The following is an 8,298-nucleotide window of genomic DNA, read 5'->3' as shown; positions in this document are numbered from 1 at the left end:
TTTTCTGGCATCTCATTTGTCAACCACAGTGTCGTTCACCTGACAGTCCAGACGTCTGGTGAGCAGGAGGTGTCTGGATATCGCCCCGTCGGATCCGGGTTCCACAGCGGCTTTCCAAGCGGTATTCCATCTGGTGACTCAGGCTCTGCCTCTGCAGACTTCATCCTGCATACCCTGACACAGTATGCAGTGACCCCTGCTGTCGTGGAGCAGCCCAGAGAAGTGACAGGTATGTCTTTTATGCGTTTACTTAGCTGTATTCCTGGTGATTTAATACTATTTCGTAAGGGGGGAAAACATACTCACATTATCAACATTTGGGGCAATTTATGGAAGCCCATTTCCGCCACACACACACACAAAAATTAGGACTAAAGAAAAAAGTTTAAAAAATAAAATAAATGTGAAACGGAAATGTGTTTTAAGACATAATGTTCAAAGTAAGGAGTCGTTCTCTCTGCTCTCAGACTCTGGGGACCCCTGTGATCCGAGCCCCTGTGGTTCAGGATCCTGCTACGTGCGGAAAGGGGTCGCTTTGTGCTACTGTCCTTTCCCTGGAAAAGACTGCTCAAAACGTGAGTAACCAAACTACCGTAACAAAAAATGTGTCGGACCAAAGCTCGCATTCCTAGGGAAGTGGAGAAATTTCCAGCAAGGTGAAAAGCCCGCTCACTAAAATATCAACTACACCTTCAGTAAACTATGTTATCTGGCAGGTTTGAGCTCCTCTGAACGTTTGCGAATGTTTCCTCCACGTGAGGTCTTCTTCACCACTGACTACGACAACCCTAACCCTAACCCTCTCCTACGAGGAAGCTGTGCAGCACTGTCAGAAACTCAACACCACCTTGGCTAAAAATATGAGGACAATAAAATAAAAAATAAAAATCGAAAAAATAAAACATCTAAGCAATACGTTATTTTATCACTTTGGTTTTACAAAACCTTCATTTGAATGTAAACATGTATTGTTCATACAACAAAACAAGTACAAGTCACATAACAGTCCAATCTTGTTTCAATTCACATATTATTTTAATGTAACATTGCAAGCACATTGCAAGCACTGTTGTATATTCAAGTGCTCTTGTTATTTACCAAAAGAATTTTTCAGCCTTTGTAAGCAAACATAAATCGTGTGTAAGTGTGTGAAACGGACCTCCCGCGGTGCCGATGAAGAGCCCGACGTCGCCCTTAAAACGGATCCTTTTTCACCCCGCACCGGGGACGATTTATGCGTCAATTGGCAACTTGTGTTTACATGATGTCATCAGTATTCATACCTTTTTCTCTCCCCTCCCCCTAGCCCGCGCCAACAGCAACAGGCGACACAAAAGGTCCCTCAGGAGAAGAAGTAAAGCCGTGAGCAGCCAACGGAAACAGAGGAAGCTGCACTGACCAGGAAGGAAAAAGGACATAGAACAGAGAGCCACAAAGGACCCCATCTTGTAAAGAAGCGTGGACACCAATGCAAATGCCCGACCAAAAAGATAATATTCCCCACCATGTATTCACACACACACACACACAGACGCACACTAAAGCACATTTAGACAGTGATATTGTAATTGACTTATGATTTGGATCTTTGAGTGTCACCCTGCACCTTCTGAAGGCAGTTTTTTCTATGTATTCATACTGTCTAATTTATAGCTGTGATCTAGTTTTTTGGAAGCATTATGTCATCACACATTTCTCTGCAATCGGTTGCCAGCACTGCATACAAAGTAAGGTAGATAAATAAGTAGGAGGCTTTTTTTTTTAGAGTGACACACACACACACACACACACACACACACACACACACACACACAGAGTCCAAATCAGCACAATAAAATGACAAAATAAAAGTGTTTTTGATTGCAGCTGGATTCTCTGAAGTCAAACACAATGTTACGCAAACTTTTGGTATATTTTTAGGGTGTTTTTTTTCTAGATGTTTGTTTCTCTGTAGTTTTTACTTTCTTTTATTCGGGTCTCTAAAGACTTTAATTGTGTGCTTCAGACTGGCGAGACAAAAATGTTCCTCGCGCAACGTCGGTGAAGACGGTGATTCTCAAACCTTTTTGGGTTGTGACTAGGGCTGCAACTAACGATTATTTTAATAATCGATTAATCGGTCGATTATTTTTCCGATTAATCGGATAAAAACATAATCGTTTTAAAGCAATAATTTGCAACCTTCAGCGGTGTCAAAAGTATTCACATTCATTACTTAAGTAGAAGTATAGATACTAGGATTTAGAAATACTTTTGTAAAAGTAGAAGTATCAACTCAAGCTTTTTACTTAAGTAAAAGTATAAAAGTACTGGGTTTCAAAACTATTTAAAAGTAAAAAAGTAAAAGTAATGTAAGGGGAATTTTTTTTTCCATTCAGGACAAATTCTTAAGCCATGTCTCAGGGGCCTATAGTGCACTACCCCACCTCCCCCCAAAACAATAATTTTTCTAAAGGCCATAATGACTATGTTGTATTAAAATGGTATATTGAAAAATGTGGAATGCACTAGGCTACCTGTTTCAGCTGCATATATGCCCATTGAAAATTATCACATTTTATTACAATGCAATACATTAAAGTACCATATGTGTACTACTGAGCATTAGCATGCATTTCATGGAGCGGAAGACATGATAATAAGTAGTTGCCTATAAGTATTGTAATATGTATGTTGAAAAAAGTCCATACAAGCCATATCTCACGGCAAAAAAAGTCATAGGCGCGTTGGTTCCTTTTTAAACTCTCCGCTAAGCAGCGCATCTGTAAACCTATCCGCTGCATCGACATCCTGTTTACCACAAACAGACAGTCGCGGGAGAAACTCGCGCGACCGGGGAACCGCCGGCAGAGACGAGCAGAGAGACGTTAGTGACGTTTTTTGAAAAGTTGGCCGCTCTGTGTCTCGACATGCACCTAGCCATAGCAAACATGGCACATTTACGTTACTAGGCTACTCCAATATTTTGTCAATAATTGACTGATAACAAACTTTCATCTTACCTGAATATGCTTTTTTAAATTCGATGGCGAGTTTTTGAAAGCCATTAGCTCGTGATGCTTGGGTGCGCAAAGCTTGCAGCGCATCCGAAAAGAATTGTTTTGGCAGCCAACCATCTCAAAAAATGCTTCCAGGTACGACCAGGGAGGTACCAGGGTTGACTCGTCGTGTTGGCTATCCACTTCCTTGCTTGTACTTGGTTGGGAGTGGGTTATTTTGCTCGAGTTCTCCGAGACGGACATATTTGCAATCGGCTTCTCTGCTGTCCTTGCTTGAGAGTGACGTGATTGTAACGGTTGATTTGTGTCACGTTCAGGTGCATCGCGTAAAAAACCAATAGGGTGTCGGAATGGTATATACTTCTCATCCATCCCCAATCAAATTCACTCTATCCGGATGGCGCGATTTATCTGGCTAGCCGGAATGAAAAACAAACCAAAATGAAATAGTAACGAGGCTATTTTTAAAAAAAAGTAGGGAGTAGAAAGCACAGATAGTTGCGTGAAAATGTAAGGAGTAGAAGTAAAAAGTAGTCTGAAAAATAAATACTCCAGTAAAGTATAGATACTCCAAATTCCTACTTAAGTAGAGTAACGAAGTATTTGTACTTTGTTACTTGACACCTCTGCCAACCTTTTATTCCAAAAACAGAATTCACAGAGCAAACAATCGTAACAATAAATCATTTATAAAATATAAAGAAATACAAATCAGAAAACTTAACAGGATTTGTCAGAACTTGTTCTCTACACTCACAGACATGCACACTCAGACACATGCACAGAAAACACACGCAAACTCACGGACACGCACACACATTAACAGACATGCACACACACTCACAGACATGCACACTCACAGACACACACTCACACACATGCATAGACACACACACAGACATGCACAGACACACACACTCACAGACAAACTCACAGACGTGCACACTCAGAACTTAGAGAACAAGAGATGATTTTCCAGAAGTAACACTCAATGTATCAACGGATAACTTACGGACTGTACTTTACCTAAACAAAAGTTGTTCATTAGATATCGAACTACAAATCCCAGCAACACTTCCTCTGCATGAAGCCTCATTATATCGGACTGTTGAACGCAGGTGTGCGTTCTGCACCTCAGAGGAGATGTTTACGCGTTGCTTCCCTTGAAGCCTCCGCGGTATTTTAAAACGAAGACGTTATCGAACCCAACAGTTCAAACACGGAGAAAGAACGACGAGCTAGCGAGCTAACGACAACGGTTAGCCTAGCTGTTAAGTTATTGTACACGCAACGCGACTATGAAGTGACATAGAGAGGCTATAACAGGCTGCACCAGAAGCTCCTGGACCTCCCGTCTGCTGCGCTCCGCTCCGCTCAACTGTTTGGTTCAATACTCAAACATCTCCGCGACTTATTGAGTGGCGTAATAATTGCGCGACACAATGAATCAATAATAAAATTCGTTGCCAACTTTTTTAATAATCGACTTTTATCGATTTTATCGATTCGTTGTTGCAGCCCTAGTTGTGACCCCTAAAAAAATACAGCGACCGGCGCCTCTTCACAGCGGGGGAAAAGACCCGTCACGATGAATCGGTGACACATGTCGCCATTAAGGCCCCGAAGTAATTGAGTCACAACCCAAAAGTCTGAGAGCCGCGTGGCAACAACGCCGCAGCAGAATGAGATACACTGAAACGCTTGTGCTGTTCCAATCGACATGATGCATAAAGAAATCCAAGTTCAAGACGGGATTACAGTCACCTGGATTGAAATAATCAGCACTCGCGCACTTTCGGGAGTCACTTCTGTGCTAATCATTTGAATCCAGTGCATCTCAAACGTAAAAACAAATAATAAACATCCCTCATCTGTAGCTGGAAACCTTGAGAAACAAGATTTACAGGATGACGCTGAGTCGGCACCCAGGTTTTTTGCAGGTTTTGGGTTCGTGACTCAAGATCGACGACTCCTGTCGGCATGAATCGTGCTTTTACGAGATTCGGCGAGTCTCACTGTACATATCCTCTCGACACAGCAGGATCTGTCCATAACTAACGCAGAGTCAGACATGTTTCATTGTTTGTGTAGTTTGCAGTCGAGAGTTACTTTTTCAGCCAAAACGCAAAGCCTCGGACACCCTGCCGTGTGTCTCATCAACAGAAATGTACTTCTTAAAACTTGAGGAGTTACGAATTATGGTAAATATTTTAAACATGACGAAAGAGAGAAGATGGAGGCGGAGGTTACGAAACGTTGACCACAACCTTTTTTAAAAAAGGTCAAGATTTGCTTTGCAACTCTGAGAGCAGATACTTGTGTCCGTATCTGATTTCTTACACACACACAGTCAAACTGGTACTCTCATGGACACGCACACACAAGTCAGACACACAAGCTCGCTCAAAGTGTGTACATCTCATGCACGTGGATGCTCCCGGTGTGTGTGTGGCGGACAGTTGAGGCAAATCCGTGAGACTGTGCATCAGAGTTTCCGATTCTTCGATAAACCGGTTTCACCTCTCGACAAATTAACCACAACATGTGTAACGTTGGACGCAGAAAACGCTCCATGTGACTTTGTTCAGATCTCTGAAAACCCTCATGTGAACACAGTGTTGCTGTACCAAATAAAACTTAAAATCATCTGTCTCTGTGTGATGAAAGCGTCCTAGTGTGCAAAAACTTAACTTAACTTAACCCATTGCAATTTCATATTAAGCAACATGATCTAACTTGTAGTGCAGCTGAGATTTCTGGGAAACATCATCTTTTTCCCCCCCGGAGCAGTTAAAATTTGAGGTGAACTCTCCGTGCCGGGGGAACAAACCCGGCATTTAGTTTGTTTTCACCTTCCTGTGGAACCCGACCGTGAAAACCCTCACGGTAAATAGCTCTTTCATCGGCCTCCACAGCCTCCGCCTTCACCCCTTCAGGCACCGCAAACAGATCTGCTGTGGCTGTGTGTTTACCCCCGTGTGTGAAGAGGTATACATGCATGTGCATCTATGTTGTGTGTGCATGACTGTGTGAGTGCAGGCATGTAATCCCCGTGTGTGTTTATGTGTGTGGGTCCACTCGTGTTTGACCAGCAGGTGTAAATAGTCGTGTTTATAAAAAAAAATTTAAAAAGACTCCCGGGCCTTATGATCACTAGGTCGTCTGTTCACGCCCGGATGCTAGCAGGGCGCCGCCGCAGCGCGTTGGAGCCCGCTCATCTAAAAGTGCATCGCGCAAAAAGCCAGACAGAGCGACGCTGTGTACACGCAGAGGGCTGTTTTGTGTGGGCCGGCAAACCCATCTCACCTCTCTGCCCCGGCATTCCTGTTTTTGGGACTCGAGGTGAAGCTGCGAGAGCGACGGCCGACCCGGAGGAGGTTTGTGAAAACCAGCGAAAAACATCCGCAATGAATCCAGCGACTGTCAGAGGCTGATAATGGTTCAGTCGGTGAAACACACATTTCCTTAAAGAGATAGCTGAAACGTTCAGATTAATCCTACTTACTAGAGTGAGATGCAAACTGTTCATGTAGCGCCACCAACGGGTCAGTGCTAGGCCGTTTCCAGACCTCCGAATCAATTGCACACACGTCTGCGGTATGATTTATGACAAACTGCCTTTAAAACTACACAGAAGTCACCTGACATAACACTTAAAGCTAGAATTTGTTTTAAATGGTTCAAGTTAGGCACTGGTGGCAAATGTATGCTAATGCTCCTGTGAACAAGTCGTGTTTCAGACTGGTAGCCTCACATTAGCATTAGCATAGACTTAAAATTACTTGTCATCCACTTTGTGGACTACGTTTTTTAAACCTTGAGTTTGGCATTTAGGCAATCGCCATCTTAGTGTTTGTCCATCGCCGTCTTGGCTTCTTCTTCTTCTTCTTTTTCTTCTTCTTCATGTAGCTTATAAGGCGCACACCTCCACCTCCCGTACGCATGAGATATTGTCCCGGTTATTATGTTTATATTTAGCTAAATAAATGTTTATTTAAACAGCAGTATTAATAGTTTAAGAAACAAATGATTTTTTATTCGCCAAATGTTCCTCAACCACGTTTTTCGTACCCTGAAGGTCTTTCACGCCTGTTTCCTTTGTGTGATATCTTCTTCTGTTGTCCCATCTGTCCTGTCGGTTCCTCATTATATCTTTCATGTGCACTGAGTTAATTTCTCCTCTCCATGAAATATTTATTCTCGGCCACTTTTTGGGAAATTTTGTCTCCTCCTTTTAACCCCTTTTATGCCAATTCATGCGCAAAGAAACAGCTCTTAAAGCTTATTTAATCTGAATAGAGTTGGGTTTCCAGCATTAAATCTTCGCTGTCAGATATCATGAGAAGAACTGCTGCTAAAGATTTTGGGCTATACGGATTATATTGAATGGAAACTGGATTTAGAGGAACTTTGAAGGTAAAATCTTTGTTTAATCGAACAAATGTGTCTCATATGAAAACTTCTTGACAGTAATGTTTTTATTAATTTGTAGAAAATAGTACAAACGTATAAACATATGTAAAGAAAAACAACTAAAACAGAAAAACGTGTACATGTCTGAATGAAACACTGCTTCTTCTTCCACAAAGGACGTAGACAAGGTAGTTTAAATATCACAACAATACAGATGTTCCCTCCTTTCTTCTGCTTCCTCCATCGCAGAGTACTACTCCTCAAAGAATAAGAGATGAAGGACACTTTATAAAACGGGATACACAGACATTTAAGGAGACTCCAGTATATTTTCACATTGAAATATTACATAAAGTTAGCAAGTGGACAGTCGTGGAAACATGTGACGGGAAACATGAAGAGAAATGCTCAAACGTCAAAGTGCCCGTGAGCAAGGCACCAAACACTAAAGTTTGGAGCTTTTTTTTTGGAGAGTGAGATATTTCTGAGTCATAAAGAGAAATGAATCATGTGTGAATAATAAAAACACAAACAAAAAACTGCTGCAACATCATTTGAAGCAGAATTAGCTTTAATTTAAACTGAGGAAAAATCACGCGCAAACTATCTATGGGAAGCTTCTCTGTTTCTCTGGAGACATTATACACTGTACGGCCAATAATATGTGGACATCGCTGTCCAGGCAATTGTTATTGTTCTTTTTGTAGTGAGAGTTAGTCCCTCTTCGGTCCAATTGAGGGTTAGCCCTTAATGCTACATCTAATTATATGTGTCGAGACAGTGATGCGCTACCTTCGGGATAAACTGGTTTTCTTAAATCTTGCATTAAGCCTTCTTCAAAAGAGTGGAGGCTCTTGTAGCAGCGTATTAATGCTTTTTTTTGGAG

The 8,298-nt window shown here is 41.9% G+C and overlaps 1 long non-coding RNA gene across 1 annotated transcript; it reads left to right on the top strand.

Annotated features, from left to right (window-relative positions):
* Positions 1–3: 3 nt before the first annotated feature.
* LOC137804389 (uncharacterized) lies at positions 4–2,229 on the top strand. Its single transcript, XR_011080127.1, has 3 exons — positions 4–229; positions 468–575; positions 1,307–2,229. It is a non-coding gene; the product is annotated as an uncharacterized lncRNA (long non-coding RNA).
* Positions 2,230–8,298: the final 6,069 nt, after the last annotated feature.

Source organism: Clinocottus analis, unplaced genomic scaffold (assembly GCF_023055335.1).
Source record: "Clinocottus analis isolate CAN_PGR_092001 unplaced genomic scaffold, fCliAna1.0.p SCAF_6, whole genome shotgun sequence".
In the NCBI taxonomy this organism is placed as follows: Eukaryota; Metazoa; Chordata; class Actinopteri; order Perciformes; family Cottidae; genus Clinocottus; species Clinocottus analis.
The sequence above is the reverse complement of the archived record's forward strand: the minus strand, read 5'-3'. Positions and strand labels throughout refer to the sequence as shown.